This window comes from Tachypleus tridentatus, chromosome 2 (assembly GCF_004210375.1).
Source record: "Tachypleus tridentatus isolate NWPU-2018 chromosome 2, ASM421037v1, whole genome shotgun sequence".
NCBI lineage: Eukaryota > Metazoa > Arthropoda > Merostomata > Xiphosura > Limulidae > Tachypleus > Tachypleus tridentatus.
This window is the reverse complement of record NC_134826.1, coordinates 11,313,401-11,327,799: the sequence shown is the minus strand read 5'-3', so window position 1 is coordinate 11,327,799 and position 14,399 is coordinate 11,313,401.

Genomic DNA, 14,399 nt, shown 5'->3' with positions numbered 1-14,399 from the left:
TTAGCTGATATGTAACCTTAACTTTGTAAAATTATTACTATTTAGGTGATAGGTAACCTTAACTTAGTAAAATTATTACTATGTAAGTGATAGGTAACCTTAACTTCGTAAAATTATTACTATTTACCTGATAAGTAACCTCAACTTAGTAAAATTATGACTATTTAGCTGATAGGTAACCTTAACTTTGTAAAATTATTACTATTTAGGTGATAGGTAACCTTAACTTAGTAAAACTATTACTATTTAGCTGGTAGGTAACCTTAACTTAGTAAAATTATTACTATTTAGCTGATATGTAACCTTAACTTAGTAAAATTATTACTATTTAGCTGATAGGTAACCTTAACTTTGTAAAATTATTACTATTTAGGTGATAGGTAACCTTAACTTTGTAAAATTATTACTATTTAGGTGATAGGTAACCTTAACTTAGTAAAATTATTACTATTTAGCTGGTAGGTAACCTTAACTTAGTAAAATTATTACTATTTAGCTGATAGGTAACCTTAACTTAGTAAAATTATTACTATTTAGCTGATAGGTAACCTTAACTTTGTAAAATTATTACTATTTAGGTGATAGGTAACCTTAACTTAGTAAAATTATTACTATTTAGCTGATAGGTAACCTCAACATAGTAAAATTATTACTATTTAGCTGGTAGGTAACCTTAACTTAGTAAAATTATTACTATTTAGCTGATAGGTAATCTTAACTTAGTAAAATTATTACTATTTAGCTGATAGGTAACCTCAACTTAATAAAATTATTACTATTTAAGTGATATGTAACCTTAACTTAGAAAAATTATTACTATTTAGCTGATAGGTAACCTTAACTTAGTAAAATTATTACTATTTAGGTGATAGGTAACCTTAACTTAGTAAAATTATTACTATTTCGCTGATAGGTAATCTTAACTTAGTAAAATTATTACTATTTAGCTTATAGGTAACCTTAACTTAGTAAAATTATTACTATGTAAGTGATAGGTAACCTTAACTTCGTAAAATTATTACTATTTAGCTGATAGGTAACCTCAACTTAGTAAAATTATGACTATTTAGCTGGTAGGTAACCTTAACTTTGTAAAATTATTACTATTTAGCTGGTAGGTAACCTTAACTTTGTAAAATTATTACTATTTAGGTGATAGGTAACCTTAACTTCGTAAAATTATTACTATTTAGCTGGTAGGTAACCTTAACTTAGTAAAACTATTACTATTTAGCTGATAGGTAACCTTAACTTAGTAAAATTATTACTATTTAGGTGATAGGTAACCTTAACTTAATAAAATTATTACTATTTAGGTGATAGGTAACCTTAACTTAGTAAAATTATTAGTATTTAAGTGATAGGTAACCTTAACTTAGTAAAATTATTACTATTTAGGTGATAGGTAACCTTAACTTAGTAAAATTATTACTATTTAGGTGATAGGTAACCTTAACTTAGTAAAATTATTACTATTTAGGTGATAGGTAACCTTAACTTAGTAAAATTATTACTATTTAAGTGATAGGTAACCTTAACTTAGTAAAATTATTACTATGTAAGTGATAGGTAACCTTAACTTATTAAAATTATTACTATTTAGGTGATAGGTAACCTTAACTTCGTAAAATTATTACTATTTAGCTGATAGGTAATCTCAACTTAGTAAAATTATTACTATTTAGCTGGTAGGTAACCTTAACTTAGTAAAATTATTACTATTTAGTTGATAGGTAACCTCAACTTAGTAAAATTATTACTATATAGCTGGTAGGTAACCTTAACTTAGTAAAATTATCACTATTTAGCTGATAGGTAACCTTAACTTAGTAAAATTATTACTATTTAGCTGATAGGTAACCTCAACTTAGTAAAATTATTACTATTTAAGTGATATGTAACCTTAACTTAGAAAAATTATTACTATTTAGCTGATAGGTAACCTTAACTTAGTAAAATTATTACTATTTAGGTGATAGGTAACCTTAACTTAGTAAAATTATTACTATTTAGCTGATAGGTAATCTTAACTTAGTAAAATTATTACTATTTAGCTGATAGGTAACCTTAACTTTGTAAAATTATTACTATTTAGGTAATAGGTAACCTTAACTTAGTAAAATTATTACTATTTAGCTGGTAGGTAACCTTAACTTAGTAAAACTATTACTATTTAGCTGGTAGGTAACCTTAACTTAGTAAAATTATTACTATGTAAGTGATAGGTAACCTTAACTTCGTAAAATTATTACTATTTAGCTGATAGGTAACCTCAACTTAGTAAAATTATGACTATTTAGCTGATAGGTAACCTTAACTTTGTAAAATTATTACTATTTAGGTGATAGGTAACCTTAACTTAGTAAAATTATTACTATTTAGCTGGTAGGTAACCTTAACTTAGTAAAACTATTACTATTTAGCTGGTAGGTAACCTTAACTTAGTAAAATTATTACTATTTAGCTGATATGTAACCTTAACTTTGTAAAATTATTACTATTTAGGTGATAGGTAACCTTAACTTAGTAAAATTATTACTATGTAAGTGATAGGTAACCTTAACTTCGTAAAATTATTACTATTTAGCTGATAAGTAACCTCAACTTAGTAAAATTATGACTATTTAGCTGATAGGTAACCTTAACTTTGTAAAATTATTACTATTTAGGTGATAGGTAACCTTAACTTAGTAAAATTATTACTATTTAGCTGGTAGGTAACCTTAACTTAGTAAAACTATTACTATTTAGCTGGTAGGTAACCTCAACTTAATAAAATTATTACTATTTAAGTGATATGTAACCTTAACTTAGAAAAATTATTACTATTTAGCTGATAGGTAACCTTAACTTAGTAAAATTATTACTATTTAGGTGATAGGTAACCTTAACTTAGTAAAATTATTACTATTTCGCTGATAGGTAATCTTAACTTAGTAAAATTATTACTATTTAGCTTATAGGTAACCTTAACTTAGTAAAATTATTACTATGTAAGTGTTAGGTAACCTTAACTTCGTAAAATTATTACTATTTAGCTGATAGGTAACCTCAACTTAGTAAAATTATGACTATTTAGCTGGTAGGTAACCTTAACTTTGTAAAATTATTACTATTTAGGTGATAGGTAACCTTAACTTCGTAAAATTATTACTATTTAGCTGGTAGGTAACCTTAACTTAGTAAAACTATTACTATTTAGCTGATAGGTAACCTTAACTTAGTAAAATTATTACTATTTAGGTGATAGGTAACCTTAACTTAATAAAATTATTACTATTTAGGTGATAGGTAACCTTAACTTAGTAAAATTATTAGTATTTAAGTGATAGGTAACCTTAACTTAGTAAAATTATTACTATTTAGGTGATAGGTAACCTTAACTTAGTAAAATTATTACTATTTAGGTGATAGGTAACCTTAACTTAGTAAAATTATTACTATTTAGGTGATAGGTAACCTTAACTTAGTAAAATTATTACTATTTAAGTGATAGGTAACCTTAACTTAGTAAAATTATTACTATTTAGCTGATAGGTAACCTCAACTCAGTAAAATTATTACTATTTAGTTGATAGGTAACCTTAACTTAGTAAAATTATTACTATGTAAGTGATAGGTAACCTTAACTTATTAAAATTATTACTATTTAGGTGATAGGTAACCTTAACTTCGTAAAATTATTACTATTTAGCTGATAGGTAATCTCAACTTAGTAAAATTATTACTATTTAGCTGGTAGGTAACCTTAACTTAGTAAAATTATTACTATTTAGTTGATAGGTAACCTCAACTTAGTAAAATTATTACTATATAGCTGGTAGGTAACCTTAACTTAGTAAAATTATTACTATAAGCTGATAGGTAACCTTAACTTAGTAAAATTATTACTATTTAGCTGATAGGTAACCTCAACTTAGTAAAATTATTACTATTTAAGTGATATGTAACCTTAACTTAGAGAAATTATTACTATTTAGCTGATAGGTAACCTTAACTTAGTAAAATTATTACTATTTAGGTGATAGGTAACCTTAACTTAGTAAAATTATTACTATTTAGCTGATAGGTAATCTTAACTTAGTAAAATTATTACTATTTAGCTGATAGGTAACCTTAACTTTGTAAAATTATTACTATTTAGGTAATAGGTAACCTTAACTTAGTAAAATTATTACTATTTAGCTGGTAGGTAACCTTAACTTAGTAAAACTATTACTATTTAGCTGGTAGGTAACCTTAACTTAGTAAAATTATTACTATGTAAGTGATAGGTAACCTTAACTTCGTAAAATTATTACTATTTAGCTGATAGGTAACCTCAACTTAGTAAAATTATGACTATTTAGCTGATAGGTAACCTTAACTTTGTAAAATTATTACTATTTAGGTGATAGGTAACCTTAACTTAGTAAAATTATTACTATTTAGCTGGTAGGTAACCTTAACTTAGTAAAACTATTACTATTTAGCTGGTAGGTAACCTTAACTTAGTAAAATTATTACTATTTAGCTGATATGTAACCTTAACTTTGTAAAATTATTACTATTTAGGTGATAGGTAACCTTAACTTAGTAAAATTATTACTATGTAAGTGATAGGTAACCTTAACTTCGTAAAATTATTACTATTTAGCTGATAAGTAACCTCAACTTAGTAAAATTATGACTATTTAGCTGATAGGTAACCTTAACTTTGTAAAATTATTACTATTTAGGTGATAGGTAACCTTAACTTAGTAAAATTATTACTATTTAGCTGGTAGGTAACCTTAACTTAGTAAAACTATTACTATTTAGCTGGTAGGTAACCTTAACTTAGTAAAATTATTACTATTTAGCTGATATGTAACCTTAACTTAGTAAAATTATTACTATTTAGCTGATAGGTAACCTTAACTTTGTAAAATTATTACTATTTAGGTGATAGGTAACCTTAACTTTGTAAAATTATTACTATTTAGGTGATAGGTAACCTTAACTTAGTAAAATTATTACTATTTAGCTGGTAGGTAACCTTAACTTAGTAAAACTATTACTATTTAGCTGGTAGATAACCTTAACTTAGTAAAATTATTACTATTTAGCTGATATGTAACCTTAACTTAGTAAAATTATTACTATTTAGCTGATAGGTAACCTTAACTTTGTAAAATTATTACTATTTAGGTGATAGGTAACCTTAACTTAGTAAAATTATTACTATGTAAGTGATAGGTAACCTTAACTTATTAAAATTATTACTATTTAGGTGATAGGTAACCTTAACTTCGTAAAATTATTACTATTTAGCTGATAGGTAACCTCAACTTAGTAAAATTATTACTATTTAGCTGGTAGGTAACCTTAACTTAGTAAAATTATTACTATTTAGTTGATAGGTAACCTCAACTTAGTAAAATTATTACTATTTAGCTGGTAGGTAACCTTAACTTAGTAAAATTATTACTATTTAGCTGATAGGTAACCTTAACTTAGTAAAATTATTACTATTTAGCTGATAGGTAACCTTAACTTTGTAAAATTATTACTATTTAGGTGATAGGTAACCTTAACTTAGTAAAATTATTACTATTTAGCTGATAGGTAACCTCAACATAGTAAAATTATTACTATTTAGCTGGTAGGTAACCTTAACTTAGTAAAATTATTACTATTTAGCTGATAGGTAATCTTAACTTAGTAAAATTATTACTATTTAGCTGATAGGTAACCTCAACTTAATAAAATTATTACTATTTAAGTGATATGTAACCTTAACTTAGAAAAATTATTACTATTTAGCTGATAGGTAACCTTAACTTAGTAAAATTATTACTATTTAGGTGATAGGTAACCTTAACTTAGTAAAATTATTACTATTTCGCTGATAGGTAATCTTAACTTAGTAAAATTATTACTATTTAGCTTATAGGTAACCTTAACTTAGTAAAATTATTACTATGTAAGTGATAGGTAACCTTAACTTCGTAAAATTATTACTATTTAGCTGATAGGTAACCTCAACTTAGTAAAATTATGACTATTTAGCTGGTAGGTAACCTTAACTTTGTAAAATTATTACTATTTAGGTGATAGGTAACCTTAACTTCGTAAAATTATTACTATTTAGCTGGTAGGTAACCTTAACTTAGTAAAACTATTACTATTTAGCTGGTAGGTAACCTTAACTTAGTAAAATTATTACTATTTAGCTGATATGTAACCTTAACTTAGTAAAATTATTACTATTTAGCTGATAGGTAACCTTAACTTTGTAAAATATTACTATTTAGGTGATAGGTAACCTTAACTTTGTAAAATTATTACTATTTAGGTGATAGGTAAACTTAACTTAGTAAAATTATTACTATTTAGCTGGTAGGTAACCTTAACTTTGTAAAATTATTACTATTTAGGTGATAGGTAACCTTAACTTAGTAAAATTATTACTATTTAGCTGGTAGGTAACCTTAACTTAGTAAAATTATTACTATTTAGCTAATATGTAACCTTAACTTAGTAAAATTATTACTATTTAGCTGATAGGTAACCTTAACTTTGTAAAATTATTACTATTTAGGTGATAGGTAACCTTAACTTAGTAAAATTATTACTATGTAAGTGATAGGTAACCTTAACTTATTAAAATTATTACTATTTAGGTGATAGGTAACCTTAACTTCGTAAAATTATTACTATTTAGCTGATAGGTAACCTCAACTTAGTAAAATTATTACTATTTAGCTGGTAGGTAACCTTAACTTAGTAAAATTATTACTATTTAGCTGGTAGGTAACCTTAACTTAGTAAAATTATTACTATTTAGTTGATAGGTAACCTCAACTTAGTAAAATTATTACTATTTAGCTGGTAGGTAACCTTAACTTAGTAAAATTATTACTATTTAGCTGATAGGTAACCTTAACTTAGTAAAATTATTACTATTTAGCTGATAGGTAACCTTAACTTAGTAAAATTATTACTATTTAGCTGATAGGTAACCTCAACATAGTAAAATTATTACTATTTAGCTGGTAGGTAACCTTAACTTAGTAAAATTATTACTATTTAGCTGATAGGTAATCTTAACTTAGTAAAATTATTACTATTTAGCTGATAGGTAACCTCAACTTAGTAAAATTATTACTATTTAAGTGATATGTAACCTTAACTTAGAAAAAATATTACTATTTAGCTGATAGGTAACCTTAACTTAGTAAAATTATTACTATTTAGGTGATAGGTAACCTTAACTTAGTAAAATTATTACTATTTAGCTGATAGGTAATCTTAACTTACTAAAATTATTACTATTTAGCTGATAGGTAACCTTAACTTTGTAAAATTATTACTATTTAGCTGGTAGGTAACCTTAACTTAGTAAAACTATTACTATTTAGCTGGTAGGTAACCTTAACTTAGTAAAATTATTACTATTTAGCTGATATGTAACCTTAACTTAGTAAAATTATTACTATTTAGCTGATAGGTAACCTTAACTTTGTAAAATTATTACTATTTAGGTGATAGGTAACCTTAACTTAGTAAAATTATTACTATTTAAGTGATAGGTAACCTTAACTTAGAAAAATTTTACTATTTAGCTGATAGGTAACCTTAACTTAGTAAAATTATTACTATTTAGCTGATAGGTAACCTCAATTTAGTAAAATTATTAATATTTAGCTGGTAGGTAATATTAACTTACTAAAATTATTACTATTTAGCTGATAGGTAACCTTAACTTAGTAAAATTATTACTATTTAGCTGATAGGTAACCTTAACTTTGTAAAATTATTACTATTTAGGTGATAGGTAACCTTAACTTAGTAAAATTATTACTATTTAAGTGATAGGTAACCTTAACTTAGAAAAATTATTACTATTTAGCTGATAGGTAACCTTAACTTAGTAAAATTATTACTATTTAGCTGATAGGTAATCTTAACTTAGTAAAATTATTACTATTTAGGTGATAGGTAACCTTAACTTAGTAAAATTATTACTATTTAGCTGATAGGTAATCTTAACTTAGTAAAATTATTACTATTTAGGTGATAGGTAACCTCAACTCAGAAAAATTATTACTATTTAGCTGGTAGGTAACCTTAACTTAGTAAAATTATTACTATTTAGCTGGTAGGTAACCTTAACTTAGTAAAATTATTACTATTTAGCTGGTAGGTAACCTTAACTTAGTAAAATTATTACTATTTAGCTGATAGGTAATCTTAACTTAGTAAAATTATTACTATTTAGGTGATAGGTAACCTCAACTCAGAAAAATTATTACTATTTAGCTGGTAGGTAACCTTAACTTAGTAAAATTATTACTATTTAGCTGGTAGGTAACCTTAACTTAGTAAAATTATTGCTATTTAGCTGGTAGGTAACCTTAACTTAGTAAAATTATTACTATTTAGCTGATAGGTAACCTTAACTTAGAAAAATTATTACTATGAATGATGCTCAAAACTAATGTTTACATACAGGACCCTGTATAAAATTATTTTTACAATTTAAAAGTTCCTAAGCCTTTTGACTGTAGAAAGATAAGTTAATATAATCTAATTTTTCAAACGTGTTGTGTATAAAATACATACAATGGAGAGACTATAAAAATAAGTAATACAAACAATATAAAAAAATAAATCAGAAAAAGTTTCAAATGTTTTGTTGTTAAGTGGAAAGTTAAACAATTGACAGTCTCTGCTGTGCTCGCTATGAGTATCGAAACCCAAATTTTAACGTTATAAGCCTTCAGACGTGTTGCTGAGCCACTGATAAGGATGTGCAGTGAAAATAGTAGGAAAACATACAATAAAGCCAGCTAGTCAATGAATGACTGTTCTTTAAAAGGAGGGAACATTTGATATCAAAATAAGGGGGTAACAGGTAAGTCCCTTCTGTTGTACATGTTATTCTTCAAGTAAAGTTCATGACATCAACATAACAATCACAAGCATTAATTAAGCTTGTCTTGAATATTAGAAGTGCACACAAATAAATAGCTATTCGTTTTACTATTATTTGCAATAGATGGCGCGGTTATAGGAAATTTTACTTGAAGATAATACGAATTGTGAAAGATAATAGCTACACCACACACCGAACTAAAAATAATCCCGGTTTAAATGGGTTTCATTTACGTCGTGATACATTGTCAAGTAATAATTTCTTCGTCCACCTGAAGAGCTGAAATATATTCTATTAAATGTTTAACAGCGAGTTACATTTCACGCACTTTTAAGCAGAACAACTCATGAGGTCTTGTTTGGTTTTCTACACAAATCAATTTCTTATTCTAATTATACGGAACCAGTCAAGCTTATACAAAGAATAACACTGCTCGTGAAAATAAATGCTTTTTGAGTATTACACAAGTGATGACTGTATCCTTCATTATTAGAGTTTCTTTTGAGTATTACACAAGTGATGACTGTATCCTTCATTATTGGAGTTTCTTTTGAGTATCACACAAGTGATGACTGTATCCTTCATTATTAGAGTTTCTTTTGAGTATTACACAAGTGATGACTGTATCCTTCATTATTAAAGTTGCTTTTGAGTATTACACAAGTGATGACTGTATCCTTCATTATTAGAGTTTCTTTTGAGTATCACACAAGTGATGACTGTATCCTTCATTATTAGAGTTTCTTTTGAGTATTACACAAGTGATGACTGTATCCTTCATTATTAGTTTCTTTTGAGTATTACACAAGTGATGACTGTATCCTTCATTATTGGAGTATCTTTTGAGTATTACACAAGTGATGACTGTATCCTTCATTATTAGAGTTTCTTTTGAGTATTACACAAGTGATAACTGTATCCTTCATTATTAGAGTATCTTTTGAGTATTACACAAGTGATGACTGTATCCTTCATTATTAGTTTCTTTTGAGTATAACACAAGTGATGACTGTATTCTTCATTGTTAGAGTTTCTTTTGAGTATTACACAAGTGATGACTGTATCCTTCATTATTAGAGTTTCTTTTGAGTATTACACAAATGATGACTGTATCCTTCATTATTAGAGTTTCTTATTGTAATTTTTTTACCCTTATTACACTATTTTTTTAGATTTATTAATAATTTTCTTTTTACATATTTCAAGGCTTGATGTGTAAAACTCGGTCAAAATACCGCATACTATTTCCTCCGTCTGACTCATAATTCTAATACTATGTTGCTTAACAACAAAGAAACGAAACAAAACTGGATTAACCATCCTAGCGTAATGCAGATAATGTTAGTCAATATTTAACAAAATATTCTAAATATTCTACATTTTAACACAATCTGAATTGGAGTAACATTTTAATATCTGTTTTATTGAGATGTATATAAATCGAGATAATATTTGAAAACTAGCTTTGGGAAAAAGATTTAAGACGTGAAGTTCATAGAAAATAAATATACCAAAAAGTGTGAAATCAGCCGTGTTTTTCCTCACATAATACGTTAAGTTTTGTTTCACACATAATTGTATCAAACTTTTCCTCTACTGATAACTATTATGTTGTTACCCTTCCAAAGAAACATTAAAAACAATAAAAATCTACTCGAGAGTCAACAACGTCAGGATTTTTCTTCCAATATTTCTGACATAAGTTAGGCTCTCAGTCTTCACTTGATCAACGTTTTTCGAAAACCTGAAACGGAACACAAACGTATAATGATAGATGTCCGTTGACAAAACTCGAATTACTCCAAAATTTTTTTATGTCAAATAACACATTATTGTACTCATCATGTTTTGAAGGCAGTTTCTTTCTATAATACAAGCAATCTAACACCATTTTGTAAGCCTGCTTTTTAAACAAAACTCTGTCCTTAAAATGTGCCAGTCCAGATGTGAAATATTTTCAATTAAACGTGACCAGTACATTTGTATTTCTACTCAAGAATGTTTTCTGAAAGAGCTTGAAAACTCAGTTTGTTTGGATATTAAACTTTACCTCTTTCTAAGAAATCTTTAAAAATTAACAAAAGATTGTAACATATAAAACATGATTAACATGTATAAAACACAAAACATCCCGATTTGGAAAATATGAATAAAAATCATTGAAGTAGCAAGAACGAATCGTTCTATAATTTACATTAAATAGATACTGATAACTGTTTGTTGAAACACGAGAAGCCTTAGAACTTGTAATTATTACAAACATTATTTAAATAGTTAAGTGACTGTTGAGACACAAGTGGTCTTAGAACTTGTAGTTATCACAAACATTTAAATAGTTAAGTGACTGTTGAGACACAAGTGACCTTAGAACTTGTCATTATCACAAACATTTAAATAGTTAAGTGACTGTTGAGACACAAGTGACCTTAGAACTTGTAGTTATCACAAACATTTAAATAGTTAAGTGACTGTTGAGACACAAGTGGCCTTAGAACTTGTCATTATCACAAACATTGTTCAATACTTATAAAATGTTTTTTTTTTAAACGAATGACCTAAGAACTTCTAATTTTCATAAATATTATTTAAATACTTGAAAGTGTTTGAGACAAAAGTGGCATTAGAACTTCAAAATATCAAAAACACTTATTAAATACTTATAAGAGTTTGTTGAGACACAAGTAGCCGAAGTATATGTAATTATGAGAAACATTAATTAAACACTTAAGTGTTTAAAGAGACTCAAGTGGCCTTAGAAGTTGTAGTTATTAGAACTATTAATTAAATACTTATAAGTGTTTGAAACATAAGTGGCCTAAGAACTTCTATTTATCAGGAATTTTGATTAAATACTTAAAGGTGTTTGAGACACAAGTGGCCTTACAACTTGTAATTATCACAAACATTAACTACATACCTACAAATGTTTGTTGAGACGCAAGTTGGCTTAGAACTTGTAAATATCATAAACAATTATTAAGTAGTTATAATTGTTTGTTGAGACACAAGTGGCCTTAGAGCTTCTAATTATCAAAAACATTAATCAAATGCTATAATTCCTAATTGTCAATACATTGATTAAATACTTATGAGCTTTGATTAATCAAGTGTCCTTTGTCTTGTAAATATTATAAAAACTGGAGCTTTAGCAGAGGAGCTGGATAATGAATTTCCGGACAGTATTGAAACACAATTCACCTGAGATCACGTAGTCTTTAGGAAAGTTTGAGTTTTCTTTAAAGGAGTCAAGTACTATATTTCTACACAATGTTATATGTTTTAGTAATGTGGATATAGATTACGTACGATTTTGTACTTGCAAGACAGTTTGTATTAAAACTTTAATTAAAATAAAGCACAGAATAACGTTTCGACATTCTGAGGCCATCTTCAGGTTAACCTGAGAATAAATACATTATATATATATATATATATATACTTTTCTCTACAATTGGGTTTTCTCGTCATTACGAATTATCAGAATAAATACATTTTTATATATTTAAAAAAGACTGGTATGAGTAGAGAAAACACTAATAAAACGTTGTTCGCTCCTCAATAAGTGCTTTCTCTATCCATCCCAGCCGTTTTTAAATATATATATATTTTTACTAGAAGTTGGTTATCTCGTCATCACGAAATACATTTTTACTTCAAGTGAGTTTGTCGTCATCGCGTATGTACATTTTTTTTCAAAAGGACAATTTTGGCTGAAACAATCTCTGACAGATAATTTATTTATGGATTCGTAGCCTGCTACAGATTTAATTAATTTTTGATATTTTCAAGTCTCACCTGGAACCACGAACAAGGAAGAGACGACAAATAAATTTAGACCACTTGCACAGAGTAATTCGTATTTGAATTGTCCATCATTCACCATAAGTGGTTTGTATCTGAAGAACCAATAATATTGATGTTACATTTTTGCTTCCAGACTTTTCAATGCAGAAAATAAATCGGACGTCATCGTGTTTTTTTTTTAAATTAAAATTCAGAAAAAAAAGCAACATCTGAAGATTATCGAACTTTGATCATATAAATGTTTTGAAAACGCTTGGGTTCTAAGCCTAGCCAGGTTTATTTGAATGTGATTTACTGAACGTTTTGTTTTTTTATCATTCGTAACGAAACTTGTTCGTGTTATTGATACTTAAGCTATCTTATATACTAATCTTTTTTGTTCCTATGAAACAACTTACAGGAAATGTTCTATAATTATAACTATATTTTAAAAAGTAATATATTTGTATTAATTTTAACTCATTTTAAAAAATCTATTTGCAAATGAATGTTTACAACGATTCCTGTAAATGAACATTATTGTTTTGTAGTGTAATTTTTTTTTAAAACGAGTCCTACAAATGGTCATTATCGTTGGATGAAATAAATTGTTTACAATGAGTTCTAGAAATTGTCATTATGATTACATAAAATAAATTATTTACAACGAGTCCTAATAATGATCATTTTTGTTACATAATATAACTTGTTTACAATGAGTCCATAAAATACTCATAATTGTTAAATAATAAAATTATGTACAATGAGTCCTATAAAAGATCATTATTGTTTCATAAAATACATGTTTACAATGAGTCCTAGAAATGGTCACTATTGATACACAAAATTAATTGTTTAGAATGAGTCCTATAAATGGTCATTAATGTTACAGAAAATGAATTGTTTAAAATGAATCCTACTAATGGTAATTATGTCTACTCAGAATAAATCTTTTACAATGAGTCCTACAAATGGTCATTATTATTACATAAAATAAATTGTTTAGAAAGAGTCTTAAATATGGTCATTATTATTTACATAAAATAATTTGTTTACAATGAGTCCTACAAATGATCGTTATTCTTACATAATATAAATTGTTTACATCGAGTCCTCCAAATAGTCATTATTGTTACATAAAATAAATTGTTTACTACTGGAGCTCCAATTGGTCAATATTGTTACGTAAAATAAATTGTTTACAATGAGTCTTCCAAATGGTTATTATTGTTTATAAAATAAATTGTTAGCATCAAGTACTAGAAATGGACATTATTGTTACATAAAATAAATAATTTACAATAAGTTCTACATATGGTCACAACAATCACGTAAAATAAATTGTTTAAAATGAGTATTACTAATGGTAATTGTTGTTACATAAAATGTATTGTTTATAATGAGTTCTACAAATTTTCATTATTATAACATAAATGAAATTGTTTACAGTGAGTCCTACAAAAGATTATTATTTTTTATAACATTAATTGTTTAGAAAGAGTCCTAAAAATTGTCATTATTGTTCCATAAAATAAATAATTTACAATGTGTTTTACAAATGGTCTTTACTGGAACATAAAATAAATTAAGATGAGTCCTAGTAATGGTGGCTATTGTAGCATAATATAAATTGTTTAGAACGATTCCAACAAATGGACATTATTGTTAAAATAAATTGTTTACAATGAGTTTTACAAATAATGTTTTTGTTACATAA